Below are 24,354 nucleotides of genomic sequence, written 5' to 3'. Positions count from 1 at the left end.
CCACATCCAAAGAAAATGCATCTGGCCCAGTGGTGGATAAAGATTACCTTTGGGCTGTTTTCAAATCATTGGCCCCTTGCACACAAAACAAGATAACATACATGTGTTCTTTTCTTTATACACCTTCCTGACTTTATTAAATTATATTCTTTGTATAATACAACACACGTTAGAGTGCATTTTAAATTTATTGTTTGAACATTTTACCAGTAATCTGTACTGTAGGCAATGAAACAAAACACATGAACCAATAATGACAAAACCGCCCAATTCAGAACTTTTCCATCATAAAAGTCTGCTTCCACACCCACACTATAAATAGAATGACAGTAGTGTAAGCCATAGGCATCTTGCACAGCGTTTCGCACTTATTTTCAATTTCATTTTTTGGGGGGGCAGGGGGACAAAAGGTCAAAAACCAGGGACACATTTTAAACATTGCTTGTATAATTTTGTAAAGTTGTTAGAATAAAATGTTGTGCTACCATCATGCATTTCACTGGCAGGTTTTGAACCCAGGACTCTATGCACTACATTCAGAACAACATACTAGTACACGATATATATTTTGAATACAGTAAGGTAATACTACAGACAAGGCAAAGCAAATGGGGAAAATATAGTATAATAATGCAAAAGTGGCAAAAAGGTCAATTGCAGTACAAAAAGGTAATACAGAAGTGGGAAAAATGAGGGATGATGAAAAGTAAAGAAACAAGAGAGAAGGGGAATAGTAAGACAAAAAACAGTGGAAATGAATTAGAAGGGCTAAAATGAATAAAAAAGTATAATTAGGACTATTTAATTAGAGCTCACACGAAATGCAATAAACAAAAGGAAATGTAGGGAAGAGGGAGAAAGAAAAATGATAAAGAGTTTAATGCTGGAGAGGTTATACATGGGGAGAAGGGCGGGAAGTTGAAAGCATGAAGAAGTACAAGATGCAAAGGGTTAGGAATTTGGAAGTAGGAAGAGGTGATAGAAGGGAGGAGAGGTAATTAGAGGACTGGAAGTTGAAAGCAAAAGAGGTATTAGAGGGGGGAAGCATAAGAAGGAGATAGAAGGAGTAATGCACTCTGGATTGGAGCAGGAGCAGATTCAGGATTTTCTTAAATATTCTTTTAATGAGTGTCTGAAAGAAGACAGGTTAAGGTTAGTTCTGATAGCTGAAGGTAGTGGGTTCTAAACTTTTGCTACTGAGTGGGAATAAAGGCTTTAGCCAGAGGACTTGGTGGGTTTAAAAACGGTGAGAAGTTGTTTCTCTTTTGATCTGAGAGTTCTGTTTGTGAAGTTTTAATTTTCTCTTCAGTTTAGAACTGAAGGCAGAGACAGTATCTTACACACCGACAGAAAGTACAGTAGAGTCATCAGCACACTGAATTAGTTTGGCATCACCACAGTCCTCCGGCAATGAAAAGTAAAAGGCCCAAGCACGAAGCACTATAGAACATGCTGGTCACAAGCAGGGTGAAGAAGCATTGTTTCATTTGCTGGATTGTGCCCCACCTCCAGTCCAAAGTAGTTAGTGGCGTCATCCTTGCAGTTTGTAAGTAAGCCCATATTAGGCTGAACTGAATATTCCTGAATGCTGTGATCTTCACCCTCTATTTCTTCAAAATTTTTAATAGTTAAGGCAAGAGCAATTTTGTGATAGTAGCTGAAAACAGTTGAGGTACAGCCTGTATGATAATGTACCACAAGGGCGTTTTCCCCACTTTGCAAACACCCTTCCATCTTTGATCAACAGGGTAAGCTAAGTACCTAATTGTATATTTCAAAAGTTCTTGAGGGTAAATTGTCAGTGGATGCTGATCCAGGTTTCAGTTTGCAATGGAGTTAACAGACTATGCAAGGCATTATAGTATGAAATATAATAACAGTGCACTGCCAGTGAGATGGTGAAACAGTGATATACTGATAATCATTACTGGAAATTTGTTGAACTGAGACCCTTAAGTGAAGTTCAAAGAGGGCAGCAACATGATTATTGTTAAGTTGAGGATATGGAGAAGTGGAAGACAGATAGCATTTAGGAACTGATCAATGGCATTCTGAAACTTTTTGGGGGTTTTTGAGAATTGTTTATATTGATTTGATTTATTTTGCTAGAGTGTAAGGAGAGCATATCCTGACTTCTTGCCTCACAAATTACTGGAGGTCAGCAGGTAGTTTTGTCTGGTGGTAAATGGCTCACAGATAGTCTCCATGTTACATAACAGCTTAATTTTCTTGAGTGCTCCATAGAAGATTGCAAGTTCTAATTCTGCAGTTCTAATGCAGATTCATAATGTGAAGGGGGGGGTCCTCTGAAAGCTATCACAGAAAAGCTGTACCATTTCATCATTTCTGATGTCGGATCAGAGAAGCCCACATTACACACAGTATAGAATTATTGTAATAATCAGGACCAAATGTCTTTATATTTCTAGAATATCAGAAGCATTGGTTTTAAGGATTTAATTTTGTAGTTCTAAAAGAAATGCAAGCAGTTCACAAGCCTAGCAGCAACACATTAGCATTTGAAATGTACATCAGCACACCGATTTTGTTATTTATATTAATACACCAGAAATATATAACTTAGCAAGCCTCATGCATTTTGCAAAGTGTTATTATATTGTGAGTTATCTTTATTGTGTGTACAGAGGTCTAAAAATACACACACACACACACACACACACACACACACACACACACACACACACACACACACACACACACACACACTCTTACCCTGAGTAGTGCTCAGCCTCTTCTGTTCCATCCTCATGTTGCTGCTGCCGTCATTAATCCCGAGCTCAGCTCCGTTTCAGGACTTGCTGTATCCCCCAGCCTGCTACCACCATTAATCCCGGCTCCGTGGGCTCGCTACATCCCCAGCCCTTTTGCTGCTGCCATTAATGAATCCATTTCAGGGCTCGCTGACTGTATCCCCGCCTCTTCTGGTCCCCATGTTGCATTCCCGCTGTTAACTTAGCCACCAGCCAGCTGGAAATGATGATGCAAGCTCCTTGAGCTCAATTCCAACTGGCTGGTAGCCTGACGGCACTGACGTCATCGCGCACGTGATGACGTCAGCTCCAACAGCGCAAAAATTTTTAAAAAAGAAAAGAAAAATCATAAATGAAGGGATGCCACTCAGGAATCGTGGCAACCCTTCATTTGGACCCCAAAACTCGGTAAAAACAAAGTAATTCGGAATGGTTGGGAGGTCTGGCTGAGCTTTACAGATATCTATGGAATGTATTCTTTTACTTAGCACTGAAGTCTGTTCTTCAGTTACAAATTCTGATCTTTTATTCCTCTTATCTCTGTCCAGTGCAAACATTGCACTGGATTTTGAAAATAAGAAACTAGATGAAGTAATGTGAACCTGAGACATTGCTTGCATGCTATGTATGCAGACTGTGTTGACATTTGTAATACTGTAACCTACTTCTGTACTCTGAATTGTATGTATTATATTCTGATCATCTGTACATGAAACTATACTACAACTGAAATTATTATGTTGAATTTTATGCGCTGAAGCATGTATGTTTAAAATGGAGACCATACTGATTTCTGAGTTTTGTGATTTAAACCTTTTGCGTTTAGACATATTTAACATTTTTGAACTAATAACCTTTAACTTTAAGAAAACATTTTTAAACTTAAACCAAAAAATTACTGACATTTTAACTGTTGTGGTATTATTTGACATGTTTACATGCAAAATAAAAACTTTAAGTAATTTAAACTTTGTTGAACTGTTAACTCAAAGGTGCATATATAATCTTACATAACTTTGTGGCTTGGAAGAAATGTGAACCATCTGTAGCTTATTAACCTTTTCTTTGCTTTTTGACTTCATGACGTCACTCTGGAAACATGTAAGTCTGTTGAGATATGTCGTAACTGGATAATGTCTTTTATGTTCTGAAGGAACACTGTTTTGATTTAATACTGGTCTGCTGAAGTTGTGTGAGGCTATTCTGATGTAAACACTGGTGCTGTGCAATTTTATTGTCCATTCTTTGCATGAAGTAATGCTGTCTTAATGAGAAACTCATGCCATAATTTTCAGTTTATTTTGTATGCAGCGCTATTTATGGAAAAAACAAGGGTGTCCTGAAAAGTCTGTTATGAAATAGTTGCTGTTACTTTAAACTATTAATGAAACTTTGAAGTTATTGCCGTAACATTGTACTTGAAATAATTACTTGCTGCAGCTGTTTCTGTTGAAGTTTGAATGAAACAGAAAGTGCTGCACTTTAATGAAAACAGTGTTATTTTATAGTCTTTAGAACACATGAAGTTGAATGAAACATTGCTATTCTGTAGATTTCTGTAGTACACATGTAGTGTAACCAAGTCTTTAAAGGAATGATACCTTCACTGAAAAGGTGGTGTGCTCTCCGGAGTGCTTTTGTAGTACTTCTGCTGTATAAACAGTTACTGTTAATGTTAAAAAATATACAGTATTGGAAACCGGATGTGAAAGGGTTATAGCTGTTTGCTGGGTAACAAGAAGTATATATCTCTCCTCAGACAGCAGGTCAAGTTAGGTGCCACTGTAAAATTTGAAAATACTGTACTGTACCATATTAGCTGGAAACACTGTATGCAATGAGACTGAGAAACAAAAGTCTTACTTACCCAAGCTCGTGTTGAATAAGTGTCAGTCTCTCCCTTATGGACCAAGTCTTTTGCACTTTTAAGAATGAATTTTCCAAAAACTGTAGTTCATTTAATAAGGTTTTATTAGATGTTCACAATATCCGAATACTGTCTCCATTAACAGTACTGATAAACAATTCAAGGTGCTGTATGCAATATTCTGATTGTCCTGAACAATGTAAACTGACATAGTCTCTAGATGACCTGTTTTTTTTTTTACTCATGCTCGAGTGATAGACATATTCTCTGAAGTAACAGATCGAATGAACATACTAACCTTAACTGAACTGCTATCCTTAACACAACATATTATATTGCTTCAGTCCAGTAAATTATTTACTTTTTCTAACCTTGGTCTCAGGCTTTGTCTTGTATGTGCAAAGAACATTCTGTAAGGTTTTATCTTTCCCTTGCGAAAGGAACATAAAAAATGTGCGTAATCTTCCCTTGAGAAACTGTGGCACAATGAAAAACCCTAATATAACAATTTTAGTAGTAAACCTATATATATATATATATATATATATATATATATATATATATATATATATATATATGTATATATACAGTATGTACATATGGGTCTACTTCAGAAGAAAGAAATCTCACTTACCCGAATTACTAACTCTCGAGACGACTTTGCGAAAACCACAAATAAATGAACAGTCAGATCAACTAAAAAGTCTGGGTAAGTAGCTACTTGACTAGCACCACAAGAACATCAAACCAAAGCAAATGAAACCCACTCATGTGGGGGGGCTTCATCCCTGCTATGTGGGGGGGCCCACCTAACTATATATACCAACTCCAAGATTGAACTACAGTGAGGAAAGGAGCAAAGTTCAGCATGGTAACCAAGTGGTTCCTTTCCCATGGTAACTTTCAGGTCTTCTGAATCTTTATTTACTTGTGGTTTTGGCAAAGTCATCCTGAGATTTAGAAAATCGGGTAAGTGCAATTTTGTTCCTCTGAATTCGACCCATATATATATATATATATATATATATATATTTTTTTTTTTTTTTTCCCCTTTACACTGATGAAGGCATTTCATGCTGAAACCAGTGTGTTTGTATTTGCAGGGATGATTTGTTTTTGCCTGAATTAAACAACTATAATAAATATTTGCTGAGGACTATAGAGTGCCAGTCTTTCCGTTTTGTTTTAAAATTTTAAATTTTATTGAGTCCCAGGAACAGTCTGTATAATATAAATCAATAAAATATTTTAAATAGGGTTAACAAGAAATATTTCAATATTAGCTGTCTAAAAACAGTATATTATATTCATTGTTCTCAGTGAAAGTCTACCCTGATTCTGAAAGACTTGCGCTCAGAGTAGATGACTTACTTCAGTGTAAGGCATATTTATAAACAGGCTTACACTGGGGGGTTCAGATTCCAAAAGACCTGTTCTCAGCCTGCTTTCAGTGTAAGCAGAGAGGCGATTGCCTGTTGCCTGGCAAAGACCATGAAAACCGGATTGTGGCAGAAGATAGCTTAGGCATGTGGGAGTGAGTGTAGGTTGTATCACCATCTAGTAAGGGATGGCACTCCTAGTCCATTCCTCATTTCACACGGTGGCCTATAAGTTGGACTAACATACCTGTAGGGGCAGCGTTAGGGTCTTCATTTAAATTCCAAGCTGGACATAGTAAAAATCAACTCATATGCTCCATTCTCTGGGCACTAAGGGGACAGCATATTAAAGCTATTTGGTACAGTTTCATATTTATGAAAACCCCTCCCTGGATTAGGACTGAGACAGGTCATACCTCAGGTGGGTGGATGGCACAAAAGGCAGGCTAGAGCAATGGTGTAAGGGAAGGGCCATATGCTAACGGAAGCTCTCCATAACATCCAAGATAGTATAGTCATAAAGAAACTAAGAGAGAGATGACCTTGAGTAGGGGAAATAATTAAAGATGCAAAGTCAGCATGCCTTCACACATCCAAGGACTTACACTTAATACCATTTCTTAATATTAAATGTGTGTTATGACAGCTCATGTTTTTGGTATAGTAGAATGCATCTACAATAACCCATATATGAATGCAAATGTAGCTATGTAAAAGCAGCTTCAGACTTCAAACACAGGTGTCAACTTACATATTAATCTTTTTTAAGAACATTACACACTTGAACCTGAAAGTCATTCGCTATAAAATGCTGCTCCATCTAAGTCATACATTACTGTCTGCTAATTTTCCTGTAACTTCTATAAATTAGTGTGACATGTGCTGTTTCATAAATAATAGATCCCATAACAAGATATTTAAAGCATAGCTGTACAAAATGCAAAAAAAAAAAGTTTTTATACTACAATTTTCACTCACAGGAATCTTTAATATAAAGCATATAAGACTCAGTCTCTTCTTCTCTCTAATTAGATCAATCACTATCTCGCATCCAGCTAAAGCGTCTTCTGTGTGGAGACATGCGTGAATGGGCGTACCTTCTTTGAAGGTTGTGCGTCAGAGATGGCAAATCAGTACGTAGAAATCTACTGCCAATCAGCGAACCAGAGTTCCGCTGTGGCGACCCCTAACCGGGAAAAGCCGAAAGATACAACAACAACAACTATCTCACATCCCCCCGTCCCAGTTTCACCACTCTTTCTCCTCACCTGTCAAAGCAAATACTCTTTATAACAGTCCAAGTAGCCCTTGACCTTTGTCAGTTTCCTAATTACTTTGCTTTTCAGTCTTAAATAAGATACTGTCATAGTTGCTCTACTACTAACATATTGTACTATATTTCATCATCCACCTTCATCACTTTCTAATATTTCTATAATTAAGCTAACTCTTATTTTGATTATTTTAATTACTAAATATTTCAGGTAATATTTAATATTACAGTATCTTTTGCAGTGTTATATCTCCCTTTGCTATATACAAACGTGTATATATCTATATGGGTTATGTACGTGCTCTGTTTCTAAATGCTGTTTATGTTAGTTATTGTAATTTCTTTCTCTGATGTATTTACACCTTCCTATATTTGTATTCCTTCTAATATCATGTATTTTATGTATTTTGTCAAAACTGGTGTTAAATATGAAGTTTTGTTCCCTGGGCCTCTACGGCAAAAAGGTTTTACCCATTTGGACTTTCCCAATAAATAAAGATCAATAAATAAATAAAATAAATACACTGACATAGATAATAAGTAAACACTAAACATTGCATAAATATAGCAATCAGTACCTGTAACACCTAATTAACATAAAACATATGCATTTGTGAATCAGTTATATTAACATTTTCTTTTAAAAACACACTACAGGGTCCAAAGTACTGAATGCATGGGAGTGGTCCATAAAAGGTTAATACTGCACTTCACCTGAGATTTAGTTGGTCACAGATGAATGCATACAGTATCCAGTAGAGTAGCCTGAGGCTTGACGTTCAAATCTGTTACCATTTTCTGAATTTAAAGCATGATTCTGTTTGCTGAAGCAATTGTGATCAAATTCATTTAGCTTGAATTTTTGGCACTAGAGATAGGAAGTATGGGACAATAATTGTTCAAACCAACTGAGGCTCCTCTTTTATGTAGCAATACAATAAATACTTTTTCTAGATAACAGCTAAGAGACCCTCTTAGCTTGTTCTATTAATTAATATGGATCATCAAGCTTGAAGGTGTTTAAGAAGTTGTGCAGAAGGTTGTCAAATGAAGCTGACAGTGTGTTTTTTTCTTTTTTCGGGGGGGGTGGCTGGCACTGTTTCTACAGTGAGTACCTGATAGTCACTCAGTACAGAAGGGATGCAGGTAGCCCTTTGACTGTCTACCAGAGTCTTTTGTATTATGTCAGGCAAGAATTTCTAAAACTTGAATAACAACAAACAGTGGAGATTTGTCCACGATTAGATAACATTTCTATATTATACCTGAAGGCTTTGGGTTTCTAGACTTTTTGCTGGAGATATTCCTGATTACAGGACTCCTCAGATTTGTTGACGTCAGCATTTAGATTGAAATGTCTAGAGATTAAACAGACGTGGTGTCAAGTGATGCATAATGCCTTGATTTGGGCTGTGATCCAGGTCAATTTTTAATTCTAATGTGCCTTTGCCACATTAAAAAAAGTATTTCGGCTTTTCACAGTTAGGGGTTGCCACAGTGAGTCACTGGTCTGTTTATGATCGGCAGTGGATTGTTATGGTGTCGAGTTGCCAGCCTAGCACCCAACCTTCAGAGAAGGCACACACTCATACACCTACCTGCATGTCTTTTAACGTTCAGTCAATCGCAGGGAGGACATGCAGAGTCCACACAGAAGACACTCCAGTCGAGAATCAAACATGGAAAGCCGCTTGCTGTGAGGTGACAATGCTAACTACTGCACCACCATGGCTGATGTTCCTTTGTTACATTACATATCATAAATGAGAAGTATAGCATTGTAGGTTATATATCACCAACACATGGTTCAGAAAGAGAGACAGTCACAAGATCATATACAAGAGTAGCCAACATGCAAATCAGGTAGACTTCCTCCTAGTAAGGAAAAGGCACTGGGGTAGAATCCATGATTGCAAAGTCATCCCCAGTGAAACAGTTGGTTCACAGCATAAACCAGTAGTTGCCACAATCAGCTGCAAGCAGTGGTCAGAGAAGGCTCTAAGGTCAACAGAGACCAGGCTGAAGACCTGGAAGTTGACTGGAGAGAAAGTACAGCAGTTCAAGGAACTACTCAGGGCTCTAGCACCCCAAGAAGAGGAGGAAATAGGTGGAGTTGAAGAAGAGTGGCAGTGCCTAAAAACAGCATGTGTTAGGACTACAGAAAAGTTATGTGAGGGAGACAGATATAGAAATAAGGTACATAAGAAAAGCTGGTGGTGGAATGCAGAAGTGCAGGAAGTAATCAAAAGAAAGAAGGAGTGCAGGAAGAAGTGGGAGATTGAAAGGACTGACCAAGCTAGGAAGGACTACTGGTTGGCTAACAAAGAAACTAAGAAAGAAGTTGCAATAGCAAAGAATAGGGCATCAGAGGCACTCTATCAGCTTCTGGAAAGTGACTCAGTAAGGCACAAAGAAACTATACCAGGTTGCAAGGCAAAGACAGAAAGATAAAGAAGATAGTCAGACACCCTTCATAAGGGATTCCAGCAACAACCTGCTTACCAGCCCACAGGACATCAAAGGCAGATGGAAGGAGTATTTCCAGCAGCTTCTGAATGAAGAAAACCCCACAGAAGTGGTACTGCCCCAGAAACAGCCTACAATGAGAGTAGAAGAGGAGCCCAGCTTAGAAGAAGTAATAGCAGCACTAAGGAAAATGAAGTCAGGGAAAGCAGCAGACTCAGATGAGGTCACAGCAGATATGATAAAGATGCTGGGTGAGCTAGGGGAGAAATGGCTTCTGAGGGTACTAATTGCAGTGTGGAGAGAAAGGCGTATTCCAGATGACTGGAGAATAAGCATACTCATGCCAGTGTACAAGAACAAAGGGGACATCCACAACTGTGGACAGTACAGAGGCATCAAACTCCTACCACATTGCATGAACGTTCTGGAGAGGGTGATTGATAAACGGATATGCAGAATAGTAGAATGTAAGATGGGAGATGAACAGTTTGGATTCAGATCAGGATGCAGCACAATTGACCCGATGTTTGCATTGAGACAGATACTTGAGAAGAAACTAGAGAAGAGGAGAGAGTCAAACTGGGCTTTCCTAGACTTGGAGAAAGCATATGACAAGGTCCCAAGAAAGCTGATCTGGGCAGTACTGCAGTGGTTTGAAGTTCCACAAACATTGGTAGAATTAGTACAGGCTATGTACAAGGACCCAGTGACTCAAGTACGAACAGTGTTTGGCCTCACTGAGGGGTTCCCAGTGGGAGTGGTTGTACACCAGGGTTCAGCTCTGAGCCCACTGCTGTTCATATTGGTAATGGACTACATCAGCAAACAGGTTGGAGGGGTCAGAACAACAAAGCTGTTATATGCAGACGATGTATCAGTACAGGCAGACTCTGATCTAGAACTTCAGCAAAGGATAGGAGAATGGAATGCAAATCTGAAGGCACATGGGATGAAACTAAGTACAGATAAGACAGTGGTAATGGCAGCAGATTGGGGAAATCAGAAGAAGTTGAGAATAGAGATAGATGGGAAGATAGTGGAACAGGTAAACAGCTTCAAGTATCTGGGAGGGGTGGTTGAGGAGAAGGGTAGTCTGAATGAAGAGGTCAAAGCTAGAATCAGAGGGGCTGCAGCCAACTGGCATAGAGTATCAGGTGTAGTATATGACAAAAGAGTGCCAAATAAGCTGAAAAGTAAGGTGTACAAGACAGTGGTGCGACCAGTACTACTGTATGGTACAGAAACCTGGGCAGTAAAGGCAGAACAGTTGAAGAAGCTAGAGGTGATGGAAATGAAGTGCCTGAGAAAGGTGGTAGGATGCACAATGCGGGACAGGCGAAGAAATGAGGACATAAGAGCAGAAGCCAAAGTAGTTCCAATTGCAGAAAAGATCAAAGAAAACAGATTACAATGGTATGGGCACATGTGTAGAAAAGCAGAAGACAATCTGGTGAGGGAGATTTGGGACAAACAGGAAGAAGGTAAGAGGAAGCGAGGGCATCCAGCAAAGAGGTGGATGGATTGTGTGAAAGAAGATCTGCGACAGTCAGACATGAGTGTTGAAGAAAGCAGGAGAGTGGCACTGAATCGAGAGAGTTGGCGACAGTTAATACGATACCCCGACCCCATGTAAATGGGAAAAAGGGGATGATGATGATGATGATGATGTTTCTTTGTGGTATTACGGTTGGCTGTGGTAAACCTATGGTGATTCTTTAAAACAGTCAGATAGACAGACAGATACACACGCACACAGACTGCATGTATACATATAATTTAGAGGATCATTTTTTCATCTAAATGATTTACGTGGAAACCAGAAACCCATACTGATATGAGGCAGTCAGGCCATGCAAAGGTTACGTAAAAGATGACGCAACCATAAATCAAGTACTGCAATCTCTGTGGCACCACTGTTAAAATCTTAATGCAACATGTTCTTTATACAAAAATTATTGTTGCATGCAGTGGGTCATGTCTACCCACACTAAAATGGAAACTGTTTCCTTGACCACTCCTGTTACTTAATTCAGTCACTTGTGAGAGAGCTTGTCCTCATAGAACAGGCATATATCAGGGTTTTGCACAAATGGCAATCATTTGTCTTTCTACCTTATTGAGCTAATTCAGATAAAAGAACCATTTTCAAAACATACAGGTCACGTTAGAATGACATTTTTTCTAGAAAAAGCAACACATACTATATCTATTAATATATCTACTTTTCTTAAAATAATACATCGAACATATTCTTATACCCATATCAGTCTCCTCTAGCACAGTATCAAGCATATCCAGTTCAGGTCCGTTTGTTATATACTTGATTACCATTACTTTCCTGTTGTTCTGACCATGGATATTGTATTTTCTGCAGATTATGATGGTGTTTTGTTAACTTTGCACTCCATTTTTATAGTTATGTTACATTCATATTTGTCATGCCTGTGTGACATTTATATTTTTTTGATAGGTTCTTGTAATACATATCACCATGATACTACCACAGGCTGTTTTAACAATCCATTCCACTAGAAACTGAACTTATCTCTTCATGGTCTGTCTTTCTGTCTGATTGCCTTTTTGTATGTGTCTGTCTGTGTGTGCACATGCTTGTTTGCCAGTGTAAGTTTGCAGCTTTTCCATGCCTCTAGAATGCATTATTCTTTCCTTTGGCTAGCTTACCTGGTTTCTATTACAACTAGTCGAATTATAATTCAGTGAGGATCCATTTTGTAGATCACAACGGGTCAGGAAAGTAGATCCCACAAAAACATAAGACCTCCTGCATCTACCACATCAGTGGGATGTCCTTCTATTCCCTCAGAAGTTCAACATATCAGTACATCAATGTGAAGAAAGAAGAACTCGCCCATAGGAAGGGAATCACTACCGCCATGCTCTTAGAAACCACATCAGCAGTGATTTCTTACGCAAAATTGGAATTGGGGGTTCATCTTCACCAAGCTGAACTCAAATAGACAAACTTTATTTACTTTGCATTTGAATGGTACAGAAGCCAGTTGCATTCTGACTAATATGTATGCCTTTATCACTGTAGATATAGTGGTTTAAGCACTGTCCCTCTGTTTCTGGGAATGGTCACTGGCCACTTCAGATGTGTGTCCTTGGCTGTTGCCAGGTAGTATCTGCAAACCATTTGCAGCCTGGTATGCAAAGCAATATTTCCTTAAAGTCCAGTTGCATGCATTCTTATAACGGTACTTTGTTATATGGCAATCAGTATCAACAGGTGCAGACTTACCCAGGTGGATTATCTGTGAGTACTGCATAGGTGTCCACATTAAATGTGCCCATGAATGAATCACTGGAGGAGCTCATCTCCCACATGTTGATCCTACTGGATGCTGTTCTACATTTCAGTAATCATCCAGATCCCTGCTAATATACTAGCTTTGTCAATGGTAAGAGGTACTCTGTTTCTTTCATTCAGTGCAAAGTATATTCCTATGAGGGATTACTAAGTGTTTTTATGCTTATATATGCAGATCTGCTGTAAATATGATATTACTTGTAGCATTGTTTTGCTTTTCTTCTTTTTTCCTAAAACACATTTTCGCTTTTGTAATTCTGCATAGTGGTGCACACTAATGCTAACTTTAAGTAGGCCCATGAATATCGCACTCATTGTTGTCTTTAATCCACGCTAATTCTCAGGGCAGGTGACACAGCTGTGCAGTAGCTACAAAACAGGTGCTTTAATTAGAAAACATTTATGGAAAAAGAAGGTGAGACAGCTGCACGATAGCTCTGAGCAAGCTTTCTAGTCCAAAGTAATTATGGACTCTTCAAAAGGGAATGATGCAGCTGCTAAGAAACCGGTGTCTTTGTCCAAATTAGGACCACAAGTAGAAGTGTGAGAGCTGCCCATAACTTAATCTATGGGCTATTTAGCTCACAATAGTTTTGCAGGGGCAGAGGAGACAGCTGTGCTGTAACCAAGAAGCTGACATTACATGCTGATATGCAGTTAAAGCACCCAAGGCTGATGGCGAAATGGAAGCAATCTTGATTCTCCAGTACACTTTTAGGTAGTCTGAAGGAAGCTGGAACAAGAGCACATTATCACGACATTGCATAATGTCTTTCTGAGTAAATCTACAATATCCAAATGGAGGCACAATGCTCATCTGCTAATGTATTCACTGAAGTATTCCTGTATTTACTGTTTGTGAGTTAGTAAGAAAAATCATTACACAATTATTTTCAGGCTCATCCTTGGAAAGATGAAAGTGCACCCAGAATCACTTATGCCTAAGTTTCATAAACATAAATACAAATTATTAGAGGGAATTAAAATTATATACAAATTGTTTGATGTAGTGAAGGAAAAACAAATTCATAGTCTTTATGTTTGTATAGTTAAGTAGCCTCTCTTACTTATGTCCTGAAGAGAAGGTCATAAAGGATGAAGCAGCTGCATTTTTTCTCTATATAGCAGCTATAAAATGTGCCCCTGATCACAGGCATGACACTAAGAGTAAAAAGGAAGTCAGTGATAAAACTCACAATGGAGGAAAGTACTGAAGAGATATAACAGTAGAAATTATAAATATTCTGTAAATATGTGTCTAAGGCTGAGATTCAGAAAAGTTACTGCAAGGGGTAAGTCAGATTTTACATCTCATGATAAACATTTCCAATTCAGAGACAGCCCCACACTGTGCTCTACCTGCAGAGGTAAGAGACAGTCCTACACGGTGCTCTATCTGTAGAGGTCAGGGACAGCCCTACACGGTGCTCTACCTGTAAAAGTCAAAGTCAGACCTACACAGTGCTGTACCTGCAGAGCTCAGAGACAGACCTACATGGTGCTCTGCCTATAGAGGTTAGAGACAACCCTACACGGTGCTCCACCTGTAAAGGTCAAAGTCAGCCCTACACAGTGCTCTACCTGTAGAGGTCAGAGACAGACCAACATGGTGCTCTGCCTATAGAGGTCAGAGACAGTCCTACATGGTGCTCTACCTGTAGAGGTCAGAGACAACCCTACATGTTGCTCTACCTGTAGAGGTCAGAGTCAGCCCTACACAGTGCTCTACCTGTAGAGGTCAGAGTCAGCCCTACACAGTGCTCTACCTGTAGAGGTCAGAGACAGATCTACATGGTGCTCTGCCTATAGAGGTCAGAGACAGCCCTACACAGTGCTCTACCTGTAGAGGTCAGAGAGAGACCTACATGGCGCTCTGCCTATACAGGTCAGAGAAAGCTCTACACTGTGCTTTACCTGTAGAGGTCAGAGACAGCCCTACATGGTGCTCTAATCTCTACCTGTAGAGGTGGAGAACCATGATAGGATGTCTCTGTGGTCTGCCATAAAAGCTAAAGAGGCATTCCAGTGAAGTTCCCTGTTCTAATTAGCAATGTACTCTTCATCAGAAATGCCTGAAGTATCTCATTTATTCAGTCGGGTGATATCAAGAATTGCTCAGCTGCGTAAGGTAGCGCAGGAGTCAGTTTTACTAAACAAAGCCAAATGTTTGTGTTATTCAATTACATTCAGTAGGGATATCACTTCAGAAGTAAGTGCTGAAGTGTTTAGCAGACAGGTAGCTGAGGGGATGTGTATGTATGTGCTAGTGGGTGCAGGTAGATGAGTGTACTCAGGTAAATGTGTGCATGTATGGGTATGTGTTTAACTGTGAGTGTGTGAGACCATGTGCCTGCCTGGGAGTAACTGTAGGGGAGTTAATTAGGGGATAGGAAGGGTATGTATATGTGTGTGGGTCTGGGTGACAGTGTCCATAAATGTGATGGAGAGGGGGGATCTATGTATGTGTATGTGCGTATGTGTGTGCGTGTGCGTGTCTGTGCAGGTAGGAGATGTTCTACCTCTACAGTCCCCTAGACAAACAAATGAATATTGTTTTATATTAAGCTGTACATACGTTACTACTGCATTTCTGCAATTTTTTTTATGTTACTCTGGAGTTTTGCTTCTCAAATGTCTGTACTTTTGAAATTTTGTATTTAATTGTTATTGTGAGACTGGAGCTTTTCTCCTGAGCCTCCACTGAAAATGGGCTCATTCTAGCCCAGTGGACTTTTCCGGTAAACAAACATCAATAAATAAAATAAATAAATAAGTGTGTCCTGCAATATTTGATATGTGTGTTGGGGACGACGACTAAAAAGTTAACTACACTATGGGTGCACAAAAGCTGTATGGGTGGGGGGGCAGTAGACACCAAGGATATACAAGTAAGCCACAAGAAGCTTTGAATCCAATACCCTTCTGTCCTTGTCACACAAACCAGTTCTTCAGCGGAAGTTTAGTCCTTTGTGTTACCACTAGACACCAGGGATATCCTTCACACATTCCTTAAGTCACCAAAAAAAATGTTAGAGTAAAGGGGGGAGAAGTTTGTAACTCAGCACCAGTGGCACAGAAAGATTCTTTGTATCAAGCCTGTTCTTTTCCCCTCTATGCTAATTGAGGATGTATTGTACTACAACTTATTTCACAAAGTATAAGAAATATGAAACTGTAAACTGTACTGTCTGACATTACTGACTGACTGACTGCAAAGGTCTGTGCATTATGGGGGAGAGGGCATTCTATAAAAGTAGGGACAGTTGAGAGGGATGTGGGTGTGTCTGTTTGTGGTGGAGTGCCATACCAGGACAAAGCCAAAAACAACACTGGACAAAACAGGAACATTGGGGAGAGGTTTTAAACAACAACATATCTAGCATTATGATGCATTTTCCTAAGAATTAGAAGGAGGAAACTCTAATGTCTGTTATTATTTGCTAGCTGTAAGGATTCATGATTTTCAAGGTGGGAATACAAATAACAGAATACATCAGGGATGTACTGTCAACTCAGGCACAGGTAAGATGTGTGTGTGTGTGTGTGTGTGTGTGTGTGTGTGTGTGTGTGTGTGTGTGTGTGTGTGTGTGTGTGTGTGTGTGTGTGTGAGCATGACACTGTGCATGCATGTGTGTGGAAGAGTGACTGAGGGGCCACCAGTGGTGACAACCTCAGAGAAATTCCAATCTGCACTCTCAGTAATTACCAGCAGTTCAGACACATGCAAATTAACTGTTAATGAGATCATTCCTGATTGCTGAAAACATGTTTTTGAAGCATATTTTAACTGACTGTGGAAACTGTCCTTTTTATCCACAGCTCTTAATGTCCATAGTCAACTTTCTCCATCCTAGATTGTGTGTTGGGGTGACAATAGCTGTGTTAAGCAGTATATAAGGTCCCTAACTCCACTGAGATCTTGAATCCCAAGCCTGTCTGTAGTATGGAAAACTGAGCTAGTTTACAGAATACTAGACAATTTCTTTAACAGTCTCATCATAGGATTTCTTTGTCTGGTAATCTTATTTCAAAATGGCTTCCAGTTCCTCGGATTGAATTTTTATCATAATAATTTCACCCATGAAACATTTTCCTCTCTCCTGCTTGCTCTGTAATAACAATTCACACAAAATATCATCCTGCCTCCTCCCCAGCCCACTCCCAGCTGACAGGCTGTAAAAAGTACAGACATCATTACTTTGAATGTTTCGATCTGATGAAACAAAAAAATTCTGCTTCAACAGCTCCTCTGAATCTTTCAGAGCTTCAAACCTTGGACTGGTATTTCCCTCTGTGCTATCTGCCATCTTGGATCTCCTTGAGTGCTGTTTTCCCAACCACCACTGGACTAGGAATGGAGTAAGCACTCTCCTAATGAGTAGGAGAAATTCCCTGATGCACTAGCAAATATTTCCCCTCGTACTATAAATGCCACCTTGGGCCTGTCCTGAATAGAGGCTACTAGCCTAGTGGGACTAACCCGGTCAACAAAAGATGGATAGATAAATAATTAAATAAATAATCGTCCATGCTTTTTGTAGTGCCATTTATCTCTTAAAAATATTTACATTTATGTTTCAGTAATCGACTTTAAGAGCATGTAGCTTGTGCTGCTGGCACATGGGAGATGTTGTTCTGACTACATCCCAGGAGACCTGAGTTTAATAAGTGACTTAGGCACCTCATAGACAGGAGAGAGTGGATGTGCCCACTCAGAGGAAGGAGAGTGGATCTGATCTTATTATGTACTTAGTACTCCCTTATAAACAGCTATTGGCAATGATACAACCATTGCATAGGTTTGCAGATCATCAGACAACAGGTGAAGTCAGAAGCCTCTGGGGGGCATGAAGGAACAAGCTTGCACAGCTGGAAGTACTGTGAGCCACAACAGATGCAGTTAACTCACACCCCCCACCCAAGGAGGAGGTATAAAAGAAACACAGCTTTCTTTGATAGCATGCCAGAAAGAACATCGTTCCCTAATGCATGTGTGATGTATCCCTCTCCCCTCTCCCAGAGTCCTTACTGTGGGGCTTCCTCATTGCTAGGAAATGAAGAAGCTTCAGAAAATTTGGGGAAGGTTTGGTAGTCAGCAAGAAAAAGGGAGAAAATGACAAAGTAAAAATACAAAAGTATGTGAATGGTTCTTTATTAATTTAGATAACAGTATTTAAACAGAACTTGTGCATTATAATGATATATACTTCTTGGTATTGTCCATAGTGTTTTAAATTAATTAATGGTTGGCTCATTTTAAGATTTCACAGTAACTGTGTCCTGGCTATGCCAGAATTTTCTGGCTGTTTAAAGTATGTTACCATAAAAGTAGGAAGTGGTCCTGAACACATATTATTAGGTCTTCCTGAAAATCAATGCGTGTGTGAGTGTGTGTATATGTGTGAGTGAGTGTGCAATTGTAAAGTGGTACCAAAAGGCACTAGGCCAAGTGTGAAACAAATAAAATCCTAGGAAGTCAGTTAAAGCTTTACTCTCCTGTGGGACAGTATAAAACTTATCTGGCTGCAGCAGTCTTTGGTCAAAACCAAGCTAATAGCCAGCCCCATGGTATAGATTAGGGCTGTCCAACATTTTTGGCTCAGGACCCAATTATCCTACAGTTCAGGGGCCACATACCATACTTGGCAAGGTATAGGGGAGCCAAATGATCATGCCCAACATGTATTTGTTCATTCAAAGCAGTTAGTTGTAGTACATAACAGGGGCCAGATAAAATGCTTTGGTTGGCCAGATTTTGACCCTACACCCATACTGATGGATAAAGCTGCATCTTTCTGTGGTGCATTAGTGGCCTGCAGGAGTTAATAGAGAAGAATGAGGGTGAACAGAAATTGCCAGCTTGGCCCATCCTGCAAGAAAGAAGGTGGTTCTGGCTTACCACTTCTATGATGCCTAGCAGAAGCACAAGGTGCTATATCAATGGAATACAGGCTTAGCTATCACACAGAGCTATGGTACACATACATAAGTTGAGGGGATTCTTCTTGTGGAGGCATGTTGTCCTCAGGAGAGCTTAGTGAACAGCTGAAGAGGAGAGTGATGTTCTGTCTGGGCAAAGGGTAGGTTATCCCATGGGGCAAGCAAGCTGACCCAATCCCTACTGAGCAATTCTCACAGCTGGGGGGAATGCACGGGGTGATAGAGCTTCTTGTACAGTCATGCATAGGCTTTATGTATGACTTTTGTCTCAACTCCAGTGGCTTACATGGAATCCATTTCTGTGAAAAAAACTGGCCAGTTGGATGGAGACAGAGGAGCCATGAGATGAATTTCTATGAGAAGCAATAAATAAACAAACAAACGTAAGGCAGCAGCATTCAACTACTATGTGTGTTAAGGCCAACCATCTCACATATACTGTTGTCAGCAGTACGGATTTTATGACTGTCACTCCAAAGTATTATTAACCAGTCATTACCCAATACCCTCTCCTTTATTCCTCAGCTATGTCCTGCTTTTTTTAAATTTCTGTCTACATATCTACCTAACTCCTCTTCTACTTCTCTGAAAGAATCCCTGACTTACAATTTAGTCAAATGTATAATCTGTCAGATGTACCTTCTCAGCATACCACATAATACTTCTAGGCTAAAATGGAGCAGGTTTGTGGTATGGAGTTGATATGAATGTCATGTCCACCTCTAGATTCCTACATGTCTAACACCTTTCTGCCTTATGCACTCCTTCAGCAGATCAGATATAACAGTCCTGTCTTTTATCAATGTTGTGGCTAACAGCACAAGAAACGCATCTGAAAATGCTACCTCCAGACACTTCCCCTTACATCTAATGCAATATCTTTTGACCTCTTAGTGGCAACATCAGGTATTTTCTCTGAAGGTTACTGGTTCCTATAGATATATATATATATATATATATATATATATATATATATATATATATATATATACACAATACAGGTAAGCCCACTGGACAAATTCATCCTTTTCAGAGTTTACCTGGGAGCACTGTCTTGTTAAGTGACTTTCTAAAGGGTCATACAGTTGGCATTTAAAGTAGAAGGAACCCTGTACTCTCAGCACAGAAAATAAATCATTAGCAGCTCAGAGCTTTAGCACACTGCACTAACTGCCAGACTACTGGTTTAGTCCTCCCTACTGATGATACATTTAGTCGCTTTCTTCTCACATCTTACTAAGTCTAATGCCTGACGCTAGTTTTGCTATAATATTACTCTCCTAGATGACCATGTCTCACATCTGCAAAATTCCCTTGTCTTTCTTCATATTGCCTCTCATTTCCTTCACTTCCTGCCCTAAGCTATGACTACCCTTCCCTGCACTATTTTTTTATTATTATTATTTGTTGGGTTGTTTGCTTAAATATTTCCACAATTTACCAATAATTGGGAGTTGTTTTAAGGATTCAACTTTGTTAAAAATGATAAGGAATTATGTCTCCTAAAACCACTTTATTACAAGAAAAAAAAAACAATGACAACAAAGAACTTCATACCGCTGTAGTTATCAGTGAAAATTCTTTAGAACAAATAAACTACTGCAAACAGCTGGTATAAATGCATTTTGTAAAATCATTCAGCATTCAAAACACAACTAATTAGATTAAACCACCAAAATAAATCATTCAAATTTGTTAAAATCCATAGCAAATATACATACAGTGGAAGAATATTAACAATTATCCTTAAAAGTGTAAATAAGAAAGTGTTGTCCGAGTTCCTGACAATTCCTTTCTTAAAATGCATATATTTTTAAATAAAGTATGCATTATTAAAACTGTTTTAAAGGTCACAGTTTGAGGACACTCTTTATGCTGGTTTATACATTTATGCCATGGATTCCTTTATGATTCTAATTTATTCCCATTAGTTCATTTAGAGTCAAGATACATATTTTTACCAGTATACTCATTTATAAATCTGTGGATGTTATTGGGATTTATTGCGGTTCCAGACTTCAAGGAATGGACATCAGTAACTGATTAAGTGTGTCAGCGTGCTAGATAAGGTAATATTACTGGCATTCAGAACTAGACTCCAGTGCAATGAACTTGCCCTTCTTTTATTTTTATGTATTCACATGAGGAGAGAGAGAATTTGGTTCATGCAATGTAGTGGTGGTAGAAAGGGTGGTCCTATCTAAACTGATGTTTTTGGCAAAACATAGATCTGATATTGTGTTGCATCAGTAAGTAGGAATAGTTCCATCTACGACTATGTAAGGCTACTAGATGGACTGTAAATGCTGAGTGAGTTCTATTGCCACAAAGGGATAAGGTTTGAGTTGAACACAGGTGATTCAGATTGGGCAATGGCAGAGGGGTGGAGAGCAACAATGAGGCTTAGACCACTCACATCTCTTCCACGGGAAAGGAAGGGGATGAAATCTTATAGCACATCTCTGTGACAGAATTCCTAACTTGATCATGCGCCACATGAAGGCATGGACATGTATCACAAGGGACCATTCCAAGCCCTTGGGTGTTATTCAGGATGTGCAGGGGGAGTAGGGCTTAAGAGAAAAAAACATCAACAAACACATGGATAGCCACTCCCACCTCAAGCAAATTAAATAGCCATAATGCCATCATGTCGGTTAGTTTAATTAATTAGTTAGGTTAATGTCCGGTCAGAAAAGATGAGCTCAGTGAGCAACAAAGGCTGGAATGAAAAAACAGAATGTAAACAAATGCTAAGTAACTTAAATAACTTATATACATCTGTGAGGACTGTTTTATATATAAGGTAACCTTTAGACCAGGCATGGGCAAACTACGGCCCGGGGGCCACATGCGGCCCGTTAAACGTTTTGATTCGACCCGCCAAACTTGAAAAAATTTAATAAATTAACCTTGTTAATGTTTTATTTCCCCTGCAATTCTGATGTTTCCTCACTAGATGGCGCACTAGATATATTGGCTTTGTTGAGGTGAAGCGTAGGCCTATTACTCCATGTTTGCACTTTACCCTTTGACTCACCGCCCCTCTATGAAGATGAGCGGACCCAAGAAAAGGAAAGTGGACAGAGAATGTCGAGTGTTCAATAAGGAGTGGACAACTAAATATTTTTTCACTGAACACCGATCATCTGCTGTTTGCCTGATATGCCAAGAAACTGTGGCGGTTTTAAAGAGTATAATATTAGCCGCCACTTTGCCACAAAGCACGCTAATTATGCTAGCAAGCTCTCAACAAAAGAACGGGAAGCTGCTGCTGAGAAGGTGGCAGCTAATTTGAAGGCTCAGCAAAGTTTTTTCACCGTCAAACTGCCATTCAAGAGTCAAGTACCAAGGCCAGTTTTATGCTTTCATTCAAAATAGCAAAGGCCAGCAAACCACTGTCTGAGGCGAGTTTTAAAAGAATGTATGGTAGAGACAGCAGGTATTTTGTGCCCGGAGACCAAAGACAAATTTGAGAAAATCAGTTTATCAACGACGACAGTGACTCGCCGTGTGGAACTAATAGATGAAGATATCACCAGCAGATTAAACAAAAGGCAAAGTCATTCACTTTTATTCTTTAGCAATGGATGAAAGCAACGATGTCAAAGATACAGCTCAGCTCCTCATTTTTAAACGAGGAATCAATGAAACTTTTGAAATAACGGAGGAGTTTTTGACAATGGAGTCTCTGAAAGGACAAACACGGGGAGAGGACTTGTTTGAACAGGTGTCTGCTGCCATGAAAATATGAAGCTTCCTGGAGTAAGCTAAACGCCACAGATGGATCTCCGAATTTAATGGGAAAAACGTTGGCCTGCTGAGGAGAATCCAGAATAAAGTGAAAGATGAAAACCCTGACCAGGATGTCATTTTCCTCCACTGCATCATCCACCAGGAATCTCTATGTAAATCGGTGTTACAGCTGAATCATGTTGTGAATCCTGTGGTGAAACTCGTCAACTTCATATGCGCACGGGGACTTCAGCACCGTCAGTTCATTGCGTCCGCTGGTTGAGTTTGGGCAAAGTGTTTCAATGAGTGTGGAAGCTCAAAGAGGAGATTGGCGTGTTTTTGGAGTGGCAGGGGAAGACTGATAAATTTCCTGAGCTGAGCAACAAGAGCTGGATGTGTGACTTTGCGTTTGCTACGGACGTATTTTCACACTTGAATGAGCTCAACGTGAAACTGCAGGGGAAGGAGCAGTTTGTGCATGACATGTACACAAACATGAAAGCCTTCAAATCCAAGCTGGCTTTATTTTCCCGGCAGATTTTGAACAAGTCATTCACTCATTTTCCTAGACTAGCCACGCTGAGAGAGGCCGGAGCAAAAGTAAAGAAATACAGTGAGTCACTGGATGCACTGCACGGAGAATTCTGCCGTCGATTTTTGGATTTCGACAAAATTGACAAGTCACTTCAATTGGTGGCCTTTCCTCTGTCACAAGACCCCGAAACAGCTCCAGAGGAGCTTCAGCTCGAACTGATCGACCTTCAGTCTGACCCTGCCTTAAAAGTGAAGTTCAGCTCTCTGAAACTAAATGACTTCTATGCTTCACTCAATGATGCCGTTTCCAAATCTAAGGTGAAAAGCAGATGATGTTGGCTTTGTTCGGCTCTACCTTCGTGTGTGAACAGACCTTCAGCGTCACGAACATCAACAAAGCCAGCCACAGATCCAAGTTAACAGACCTACACCTCAGATCCATCCTGAGAATCGCCACAACAAAACTACCTCCAGACTTTGATGCGCTGGCTAAAAAAGGAGACCAACAACACTGCTCCCATTAAAATGTGTGTGTCTCCGTGATACGCACGTTGTTAAAATAAACAGTGCACGCAGATCAAATATAACGCTTAACAGACTGACTTGCTGCAACTGTTTCATCCTTGCACTGGTCGTTGTTGACTTTTGGCACCGGGGAAACAAATTGAATAAAAGGAACAGGACAAGTACATCTGCATCTCCTACCGTTTTTGAAAAAAAAGACAGAAGGATAACAGAACTTTCAGTGCTTTAAAATAAAATGGTCATTTATTTGATTTTCAGTGTTTAAAGACTCATTTCGAAGTCAGAGATTTTATTGTAATGCTTTTCTTCATTTTCATTGGAAATTAAAGCACATGTTTTCTCCATATCCCAAGATGTGCATTTTTCCCCCAATGAGGTGATGTTTTCAAAGCATGCCATCTATCTGCTCCTGTTACGGCCCCTTTGTCAAATGTTAGAACTCAATGTGGCCCACGAATCAAAAAGTTTGCCCACCCCTGCTTTAGACAGAAACTCCACCAGCTCCTTTTTGAGTTCTGGCTTTACAAAATTAC

The sequence above is a fragment of the Protopterus annectens genome, chromosome 9.part0 (assembly GCF_019279795.1).
Source record: "Protopterus annectens isolate FY-2018-M chromosome 9.part0, PAN1.0, whole genome shotgun sequence".
Taxonomy (NCBI): domain Eukaryota; kingdom Metazoa; phylum Chordata; order Ceratodontiformes; family Protopteridae; genus Protopterus; species Protopterus annectens.
The sequence above is the reverse complement of the archived record's forward strand: the minus strand, read 5'-3'. Positions refer to the sequence as shown.